The sequence below is a fragment of the Dryobates pubescens genome, chromosome 21, assembly GCF_014839835.1.
Source record: "Dryobates pubescens isolate bDryPub1 chromosome 21, bDryPub1.pri, whole genome shotgun sequence".
Classification (NCBI taxonomy): Eukaryota; Metazoa; Chordata; class Aves; order Piciformes; family Picidae; genus Dryobates; species Dryobates pubescens.
Window position 1 is genome coordinate 13,032,547 of NC_071632.1, and position 10,710 is coordinate 13,043,256.

General features: G+C 41.4%; 1 protein-coding gene across 2 annotated transcripts in view; it reads right to left on the reverse strand.

Annotated features, from left to right (window-relative positions):
• The window catches only part of DNAJB6 (DnaJ heat shock protein family (Hsp40) member B6), a 57,710-nt gene extending 51,816 nt beyond the window's left edge, over positions 1 to 5,894 (reverse strand). For both annotated transcript variants that reach the window (XM_054171472.1, XM_054171471.1), the window contains exon 1: positions 5,789 to 5,894. The gene's annotated coding sequence lies outside the window, so the exon portion shown is untranslated. The remainder of the gene's footprint in view (positions 1 to 5,788) is intronic.
• Positions 5,895 to 10,710: the final 4,816 nt, after the last annotated feature.

The following is a 10,710-nucleotide window of genomic DNA, read 5'->3' on the forward strand; positions in this document are numbered from 1 at the left end:
TGACAAAGCAGTACCCCTAACTAAATATGGAATGGAGGAAGGTATGCAAACAAATTCTTAAATCAGTCAGGAGGGAATTTAGACAGCAAGGGGCATGCGACCTTTGCAGTCAGCATAGACAGAAAAAGTTATCTATTTCTGGCCATGAAGCAATGGGGCAGCATGGATAGTCCTGAAAGATGCCAGAAGAGCTCAAGCTCAGTGACTAGTACAGTCACCTGGGTAGAGGGAGACAGAGGTCCAAATTCCTGATTAATGCAGCTCTCAGAAGCTGCCAGTCAAGTTGCACAGCCATCCAATTCCTAGTACTTGCCTGCTTTCTATGAACTTATGTAAAGGACAGCTTGCTTCTGGCAGCAGGAAGAATAAATACCCTGTTCTGAATCCCAGTCCAGCTTGAGCCTGTATTTGAGCTACTCAGCAGCAGCTGAGCAATACAGAGACATCTTTGCTATGTTAATAGATGATGCACACACTCAAGGATATTTGGGAATTGCAACCTGTGATTTAAAAAAAATATTACTTTTTACATTCCAAGAGTCATAACAAAAAGCAGTATGTCAGCTGGACCTGATGAAATTTCACATTCCTACTCCAGGCTACAGCAGCATTAATAGTTGTGAGCCATACACAGAATACTAAGCAATACATACACACTGTTTTCTAGTATTCCTTTTTGATTTTTACATAGCTAAGATACCTTTGCTAAACTTTTCATTATTTATGGTCCAGTAAATTCAGAGACATAAAAGTCTTTTCAGTCTTCAGATCAAGTTCATTTGCTCACAAGTTGCAGATTTCAAATGCAATCCATGAATTACTTGCCTCTATCTCTTCACATTACCCATTTTAAAGAAAGGTAAGTGAAGATCAACCACAAAGCAGTAACTACCTGCCAAAGCTTCCAAGACACATTTGTACCAGTGGCTCATGGAATTCTCACTGGCTTGAAGAAGTCACTGCCTTTAACATCCAGGTACTGGTTATAGAAACCGCCTTCTGGTGTCATTCTACGCCCTAGCCAAAAAAAGACAGATCTCACAGCACAACTCTTTAGAGCAGAACACCACTCAGGCAAAAATCTGATGCATTTCGCCTAATACCACCGAGCAACACAGACAACTATACAAGTCCCAAAACCTTGACAAATCCCAAACAAGAGGTCTTAGTTCTAGCAACATGTGGGATGTGCCATAAGCAACAGAGCTGAGACCATGAGCAGCCTCTCGGCCATACCAGCAAAGGTCCACTGTGCAAGCACTAACACCCGTGATGCAGACCAGAAAACATTTGTAAGAGGAAGTCTGAGAATGCTACTTTAATCCTGTACAGTGCAATAAATAGAAAATGAGAAAACATCTAAGAAATTTATGATTAATTGATCTGACTGTCAAATACATTTAAATAGTGCATCAACATTAAACCTTTCTTCCCACTGATACATACGCAGTGTGGTATTGACTAAGGTATACTAAAAACTTCAATACTTTTAATATCTACCTAGCTAGGCTTACAAAATTTGTCAGTTTAACTTCACAGATTCCTGAAATTAGTTTCATGGAAAAATGTAATTTTACCATGTAATTAAAGTTAATAAAACCTATTTAAATGGCAATGTTTATACTCATTACATTAATGCAGCATCCTCATGAGATGAATCTAATAAAATGAACGTTCCAAAATGCTTAGTTTAATCTCATCTTTGCACCAAACATCCTGTTTCACACAGAAAACAAGTAGATTTTAATATTGTGATTACAGAAGAGGCTGCAGTTCTCACAGGGGAAAAGGCAGCTAGGCTGACTGGTTCTGTAAATAGAACTTGAAGTGCCAGCTAAATAAATAAATAAATAAATAAATTTTTATATGTATATCACAACCCACACCAGCAAAACACTACCAAACCCAAGAAAGAGTCACCTGCATCAGGTTTTCTCACCCTTTAAAGCAAGAAGTTACAAAGAGCCCTCTCCAATGCTCTACTCCCTGTGGAGACCAAGATGCAACTGTGGCAAGAACTACAGGACCTTCCTGTCTGCATTACTGCCTGGCACATAGATAGCCTGTAGAGGGCAACAAGTAAAAAAAAACACTGAAAAACAATTGACCTACTAAAAATGGAAGTAGAACAACGTGTTTTTTTAAACACCCAAAAAAACCCCAAAGCCACAACACAATTTAATCTCTGAAAGAAATGTGAAGCACCTAACAAAAACTGGAAGAGGAAGTAGATCAGACAACAGGCTACCCTCACACCCTTGGCTGATACTCCACTGCTTATCTACCTGATTTATGAGTTTGCCTTAAATCAAGGGGTACTTATTCACCAGCTATCCTTAAACCAAAGGGGCACTTTTCCAAACACAACTCAGGTGTCCAAATTTGGAATTGTGTCATACAAATATCTGGAACACTGGCACCCTCTTAAAACTAACCATAAAAGGCTGTTTTCATACAAAATAAAACTATTCCTAACTCCTTTCAAAAAATGTATGATCCCTGTTTGATTAAACAGTTACAAACAGTGAAAGCCTCAACTGGCAAAGATCAAGTCCAGAAGGTTTCAGCCAAGTATCACATGCAACAAGATGATCCTTCAGGGAAAAGAAAATTGTTTAAAGTTTCAACACATTTTCTCCTTAAGTAGTTTCTGGAGTCATGATAATTTTACTTAAGCCAACCAGCACACACACAAAAAAAAAGCTACATTCAAGCAAATGCCTTTTTCTTTTTCAGAATGATGACAGGTTGTCAGAGATTCAGACTACATTTAAAGATGGAGAAGAATTTCTTCTACTGAAAAGAATTAGCAAAGCTTTAACAAAAACTGGGGCAATGTAGCTACAAACAGCTTCAACATTATTATGGGCCTTAAGACCCTTGTAGTTCTGAGTCCTCACTACTATCAGTGGGATTTCAGTACTTATTCAGAACAAGCAGAAAATATAAATTAAACCCACAACTAGTAACTGTAGGTGAGAAATTCTTATGCATGAATTATTTCTGGCCTAGCAGTTAATAGAAACATTATTCTGCTTTTGTTTATTTAAACTTATGAAACATTTGACATTCATTCAAATGTAGTATTTCACTGAAAAGCAAAGCAAACACAACTTAAACCCATAAATATCGACCACAGTTTTAATTTAAATCTAACTTGAAAATAACAATCATTGAATATAAGATCCAACATGTTTTGACAAGGCTAAATAATTTCTCACTAATCCTTCCATTTCTTGCATAAACCCAGACAAAGGAAAAACTGTTGACAGAAAATCTTTTCAGAACACAGCTGACAAGCTTCATTACAAATGCTATTAGAGAAACGAAGCACCTCCCACTTTAGGAGCAAAATACTAGAATATTAAATCTCCCACAGCTAAGTTGAAAATCAAGCCAATAAACCCCCTTCAAAACATCACTATTTGTATGGCAAAGAAACAAATGGTCCGCCCAAGTCTGGAAGTCCACAGTATTGAGATGCACCATGGCTGCGCTCAGTCCGTTCAGGCTGATGTGACAATTCAGTCAATTCCAGGACAGAACTTCAATGCCTCAAGTCTCACAGTAAAACACAATCATCATCTTCAACCTGCCCCACCTCAACTCAAAGACTTAACTGTGACAATGTGTTAAGCACAGCTGTACAGATGCAGGAGTTCTGGAAGTTTCTCAATTTTAAACAAACAAGCAAACACAGAGAGGTATTTGTCAGTACAGTCCAAACACTACACAGAACTAATATATCCTTATTATTGAGATGATGATTTAACTAAGTTATTTCCTCTCATGTGTACTCCAAAACTTCCAGTCAATGAAAGAAATAGAAATTACTCTTCCTACTAAATTATTTTTCAGAAATATCTCCTTAGGAAAACTAAAAATCCTGTGTTACACTAAAGTGAAGCCTTGGATGCTTTCTCCCAAACTCCAGTCAAGAGAAATTAGCCAACTGTATAAAACTAGGAACGAGAGAAGAAAATAACAGTGAGAAAAGCCGGACTGGTTAAGAATATGCTGTAGTCAGAAAGCACAAATGTTAAAAATACAAATCTGATAGAGAACAAAGACAACTTTGAAGTCTAGAGATACAGAAATTATTATTAACATTGAAGTCAAAACAGTACTGCCAGTAAAATTAGAATTGTCAATTTCTCCTCCAATGTCTGATTAAGAAAGTGTAACCCTAAATTAACTTCCACTTTAAAATGTCTCTGAAAAGGCAGCCTGAGAGCCAAGAAGGAGGAACAAAATTAGAATTTTAGATGTTTCAAAGTAAAATTTTAAAAAGTAAGCAGAGACAACATCTGCAAATGCATTTATTCACTGGTCCAAGCAAGTCTTCTCCAACAACACAATCTAGCAAACTAAATGGTACTTTAACCACCAAGCTCTTGACCATCAGCTGAACATAAAACCCCTTGTACTAGAGTACAAGGATCTCCAAAGAGTAAACAAAAATTAAGGTCAGCACACAGCAGTAATGCCAACCTCAGAAGACCTGAAGAGGCAGAGCCTTGATTCATTCCAGCTGTTCCCCAAGTTAACACTTTGTTCTTCTAACTTTCTGATGCTTTGTTTCCTAAAAACTCAGGGCTTGATCACTGACTGGCAAGGCAATGTCACAAGCTTGATCATTTGCACATTAGCATTGTTATAAATTTAGCTTCCTACGATTTTACTGTGGCCAAGTGAGAACCAAACAAGTAGTTTATCATTATCAGAACTCAAAACAGATTTGCTCAGTATTTTGAGTAATTTTTTCCAATGCCTTCACTAGAATAGCTCAAGCCTGCAGCACAGGTTTTGAGTAGCCATGAAGAAGTCTGACAACAAAACTGTAACACAACATAAAGTGTTGCTACAAACAGGAACACTGGTAATAAGTAAGTTCAATTCCCAACTTGCTGCCCTTTTAGAAGTCCAGCAAAGACTTAATTAAGACAAACTATGATCTTCACTTGCCCGTGACAATTGTCAACTCAGCTTGGAACTCGGCAACTGCAAGTTCAAAACATCCAGCCAGTACCACATTCTCCCACATCAAACCTTACTGCCGACTACTGTGAATAAACGCAAACCAGAATTTAACTAAATTAATTCTGATCGGGAGGAGGGGAAAAAATCCTGTTCAGTATACAAGTATGACAAAAAAGTACACTGCGAGGAACAGGACTTTCAGGTATGTTCAACGCCTTCAAGAGCAACGAGTGAAATGAGTCTCTCTCTCACCTTTTTGTAACTGAAACCGCTACAAAATGGAACCGCCGATTTTCTTAGTTTTTTTTCCTTAAGTCTTCCCTGCTTGCGGCAAACTGAAAATAAATCCGAACTGCGGCCGTCTAGCCCGAAGATCCCGAACTCTGTCTTCCCCGCTCCGAGTTACAGGATGAGCCCAACGCCACCACTGCGCCCGGGGGCGGCTCCCTCTGCCCGCCCCTCAGCGCCGAAGATCCCCACCGCCCCATCCGCTCCCCACGCGAACCCCGTTCCGGCCGCCCCGGGACCGCCGCCACGCACCTACCCAACAGCCAGAGAGAAAATCTGGAGGCAGGCGGCACCCCGTCTCCCTGTGGGGAACACACCGCCGCCGGTCCTCCAGCGCGCAGCATGGCGGCGCGGGAGGCCCCGTTACCAGCAACACTGTTGCTAAGAACCGAGGCCTGGCGCAGAAACTGAGACCAGGCCTGGCCCGGGGACCAGCGCGCCCTCCCCCCCACTCCCCCCCTCATCCTCACACGGCCGAACGAGATGAGATCAGTTTCGGGCCTCAATCCCTCGCACTCACCTGCCCCGGCACCTCCGCAACGCGGCCACCACCTTCCCCGCCAGCAACCCGGGACAACGGCAACGGCAGCCGCTCACCTCAGCCGCAAACAGGAAGCTCCGTCACGCACGACGTCACTTCCGCCCGGCTGTTTCCGGAAGTTTCTCGAAGAGCGTGCTGCTGCCCGGCCGCGCGCAATCCGCGCAGGCAGCGCCTGCCCTCTGCCGGCGGCCAGCGACTCTGCAGCGGGACGCGGGAGCAGGGACGGGGACCGTGGGGAGGGCGGTGCTTCACACCAGGCGGGCCGGCCGCTCCTCCCGGGGCGCCGAGCCCGCGTTCCGAAGCGGCGCTACGCCGGGAGAACGGCCTTCATCGGCCTCGGCTGGCACCGGCCGGGGAGGGCTGAGGGCAGCGCTCCCGCACAGCGCGGCCATTGCTGTCACCAGGGAATTGGAGCCTGCCGAACGGAAGCCGGCAGCAGGCTGGCAAACGCCTCAGCGTTTCTCTTGGCGGGGGTGGGGGAAGGATACCCAGGTGGAAAAGGGAAAATAATACTTTAAAAAAACATTTATTGGAATAGGTGAGTTTGCCAGAAGTGAGAAAACAAAATTCCTCCCCCCGTGTGTTTCTTTGTGTCAGGAACTGTAACCTTCATCCACTATTATTTTGAGGCCAGATTCATCATTTTCCAGCTGGCACCTCTAAGGATTCCTTGTGTTGGTTGAGTAATCTAAACATCTTTTGGGTTCTGTTTGAGTATGTGGTTTTCTGAGTGTCATGGCTGAAAGCAAAGCAGAAGCAGCCAAATTATTATTCTACTTTTAAAATCTGGGCTTGGTCCACGATTAATATTGCTGTAAAATTACATTTCTTGCCCTTTATTGAAGAAGTTGGAGGAGGCATCTATTTATAGATTACCCTGGTGAAATTAGAGTTTCCAAACCTAAATTATGTGTTCCCCAAATGAAGTCAGTTAAAAGGCTACTCATTATTTCAGGGGTGTTTATGTGGGAGCGTGGTCAGTTCAAACAGGAAAAACAAACTCCAGCCTGAGTTAAGACAGAGGACGACCTAATGCAAATCAGCAAGGCAAGCAGTAGGACAACCCCAGGAAACTTACAGGCTCGGTGCTTTGGCAAAATACAGGCTTCAAAAGAAATACTGTTCTGTGAGATCTGATGCCAAATTGTGGTCATGGAAACAAGTCTTTAAAATTAGATCAAAGAGACCCTTAGCACCCACCGTATTAGCTTTTCATCAGCAAGTCCGGGTTGTAGATCCACGTGATAAGATGGGGAACTGTGCAAGGTGAAGAGCAAAAATCACCTTCCTCCTCATAGAAAAGACTTGAGAAGCAGGACTCATAGATAAGATGTTTAATTAGATCTACTTACAGGACTAATAGGAAAGCTTCTAGACTCCTAAACCCTTCTTTGAAGGTATTTGCAAAAGTGTAAAGTAACAATGTTCTTTGTTTTTAAGGCTAGCTGCTTGCAGCAAAAGCTGGAATATTGTGTTAAAGAGCATTAAATCTGATGTTGCTGGCAGAGGATCAACATCCCAGTAACAAAAGCTGATAAAGACTGGTTGGTCTGTCAAAGCTGGTATCAAAGATCCAAGTGCTGAGTTATAAGTCAGAATAAACTCTGTTATTGAAAGATCTTCATTGTTCAAGAATTTTCAGCTCTTACCTGGGAACATGAGGGGAAGGTCTGGTTCACTTCAACTAAGTTCAGATGCCCAGAAGCTAAGCACCTAGGTTAAGGCCTCCAACTACAAAGAGAGAGACAGAAGAGGCGGCACATCCAGGGCATGATTCATTCCACCCACTTTGGAGATGTATTTTAGTCAGGAAAGAACCACGCTCTGGAGCTCCATCTCTGTGCTGCCTCTCATCGGAAGTGCCTTGACAGCCACCTTACAGATGGCTGAAGTTAAGTGAGATTAATTCAGGCCTAACCTAATGATGGAAATAACATGGCAGCATTCCAGGAGGTATTAGCAATTCACCCAGTTCCCAGATTCTTTGTTTTAATCATTTTTTATGACTTATGGAGGTCAATTATGAAAAGCCCATCAGAATACAAGAAATGCTGCATTAGAGAGATATTAATATTAGTCCCTTTGATGTGCTAATGGTTGTAGCCTTCCCGGCCTCCTGCTCTGGCCTGCTGCTTAATGCATCCAGTTTTTCTATTTACAGATTTACAGATTCTATTTTTGGTGTTAGCAAAGACTATGAGCATATGTATCAAAGACTATTCTCACATCATTTAATTATGGTACTACCAGCAAAGTAATTCTGGAAAGTGCCACTTAATTAAATATAAGTATTAACTTTCTGCTGATAGCTTATCAGAAACAATTAAGACTTGAAATACGAGCAATACACCTAATGTTTAAAACTTTAAGTAGAAGCATTAAAAGCACAAAATAACCAATTTCCATTAGCATTCTCTAGAGTTTTCCTGCCAAGCAGAACCTCAGTTTTCACTGGTACAGTGCTCCTTAGGTAATCAAGAGGCTGCAAGTTTACCTGGACATCTCTTTGTACAACCAAAAGCTTGAACTGCTTTTGAAAGTCATTGAACATTCACCACTTCTTCCTGCAATATCAGTTGTATTCTGCTGACTGTTTGGGGTGTGCAGACTAACAACCTAAGAATTGTTGTGGGAAGTCAGATCTCACAGCTTATGGCAAGAGCTTATTCTTGCAAGGACAGATTGATCAGCATTTATGTTCATTAACTTCATCAGGGATACACTTTCTTACCCATATGCCAATGCCAAATATTAGCTAATTCTGTGCAAATTTTTCTCAATAGCCAGATAGATTTAAGAGGTAATTAGACCTAAAATATTTCTGCAGAACTTCTACTGCTGTTTGTCTGAAAGGACAGAGGGGGGAAAAGGATAACAGTAAGCAGAGCTAAAATGAATTCTTAGTTAAAGATATAAAAGGTGGAAGGAGCTCATTTCTTTAAAAGGTGCATTTGATAACATACAGCAAAACTACACAGCAACTGATGAGAGATGCTTTTGCTAGATCTAACATTTGGGTAAGCAGAAGCTGCAAGCTGATCTGAAATAACACCATCTGGTGAATGGCTGTTTCCTACTCCAGTCATCAAGAGCTATGTTAACTATAAACTGAGAATAAAAATAATACAGAACTACTTTCAGTAAAACATTACACAGAATGAACTCACGACTGCTCTGGGAATGCAGAAAAGAATATAAATATAGTAGGACCTTTGAGCAAGCTGTTGCTATGAACACATTAACACACACTGGAAATGGAATGTATGTTTTCTAGAGCTGTGGACAGGTGAACTTAGTCCCAGACTGGAGAACAATTATTCTGGCAATGAAATGTAGCAATTGTTTGTAACTGTCACATAGCAAAAGCTCATTCTTTGACAGTGTGAGATCAAGCCTGCAGGACTTCTGTGCATGCCTTTGTGTGCAGGCAGTCACATCACTGCCAGACAGAACTCTCATATTTCTACTGTCTGACTATCTGATGTGTTTTGCTGGATTGCACCTAATGCCGGGCTACCCAACCTTTGCTGAAGACAGCCAAATCACAGGAGTGTGTGCAAGAAGTTCCACTTCTAGATGTTTGACAGTGTTGGTGTTGAAAGAAGTGATTTAACATTTAGCATTAGTCCTATGGTCTTCATGTCAATGCTTAGCATCATATATATATAAATAGTTGTGAAAATAATTGAGTTGGCTACAGACTTGCAAAATCCTTGAGAAGACAAAGCCGCACTGGAAGATGTAAAAAGCAAAGCCACAAAACCGGTAATCCAACCTTACCTGGTAAGGGCCATTTATTAACAACTACTGACATCTACTGGCATCTGGCAAGGAGGAAAACAAGTGTCGTCCCCAGTCACATCAACATCCTCCCGAGGTTCTTTGCAAATGCCACTGTGTTCACTAACAAGCAAGTCAAGACAGGAAGATGATTAAGGTTTTGGAGCACATCTTATGAGGAGGCAGAGACAACTACGGTTTTTCAGACAGGAGAAGGCTCAGATTCCTCTTAGTGCTGCCCAGTAACAGGACAAGAGGCAAAGGGCACAAACTGCAATACAAGAAATTGTGTTTCCTCCTGATTAAAACTGTTTTAAGCTAATTGAACACTGGAACAGCTGCCCAGAGAAGTGTTGGGAGTTTCCATCCATAGGGACCTTCAAAATTCTATGGGACAAGGTCCTGAGCTACCTACTCTAGGTGACTCTGCTTTTAGCTGAGGGATTGGACTCAGTGGTCTCCAGAAATTAGTGCTAACCTCAACCATTTTGTGTTCTTAGAAATGGATTCAACTTCACAAGCACTGTCTGCCTTGTATTGTTGCTCTACATGCATCAGAACTATTTGTTGTTGTTTTTCCATTCTAAAAGCTACATACTGCAAACCAGGCAAGAAGGCCAGGCATTTGTGTTCTATTCATGCTATAAATTGTGAAGTGCCTTACAAGAGGAGTTTTGTGCAATTTTTCTGTTTGTCCCACTTTCAGGCAGGTAGAACATGTGGTGCTATTTGTAAGTATTCCAAAATAAACATGCACAAAACTAACACCATAAATGCTATCATGGAAACAGAAGTGTTATTTAGCAATGCACATAATAGAAAAGGGAAGCAGATAACTGTAATTATCAAAGGAGATCAAAATTAAATTGCACATTAGAGGGGCTAAGATTCCAGAAGACACTGAGATGATTTTATACATATTGGCTGACAGAGTGGCACTCTTCACTATGGATAGAAATGAGAAGCTATAATTCAAGGAGGGAGTTTTGTTCTTTCCAAAGACTCTGAAAAAAAGGGTTTTTTTCAAAGCACATCAGGGATTTGACTGACAGAGTGGGAACTTCACAGCTTGAAAATTGAAGTTACAAATCATCCTGAAGCAGGAAAATCACAGAATCATT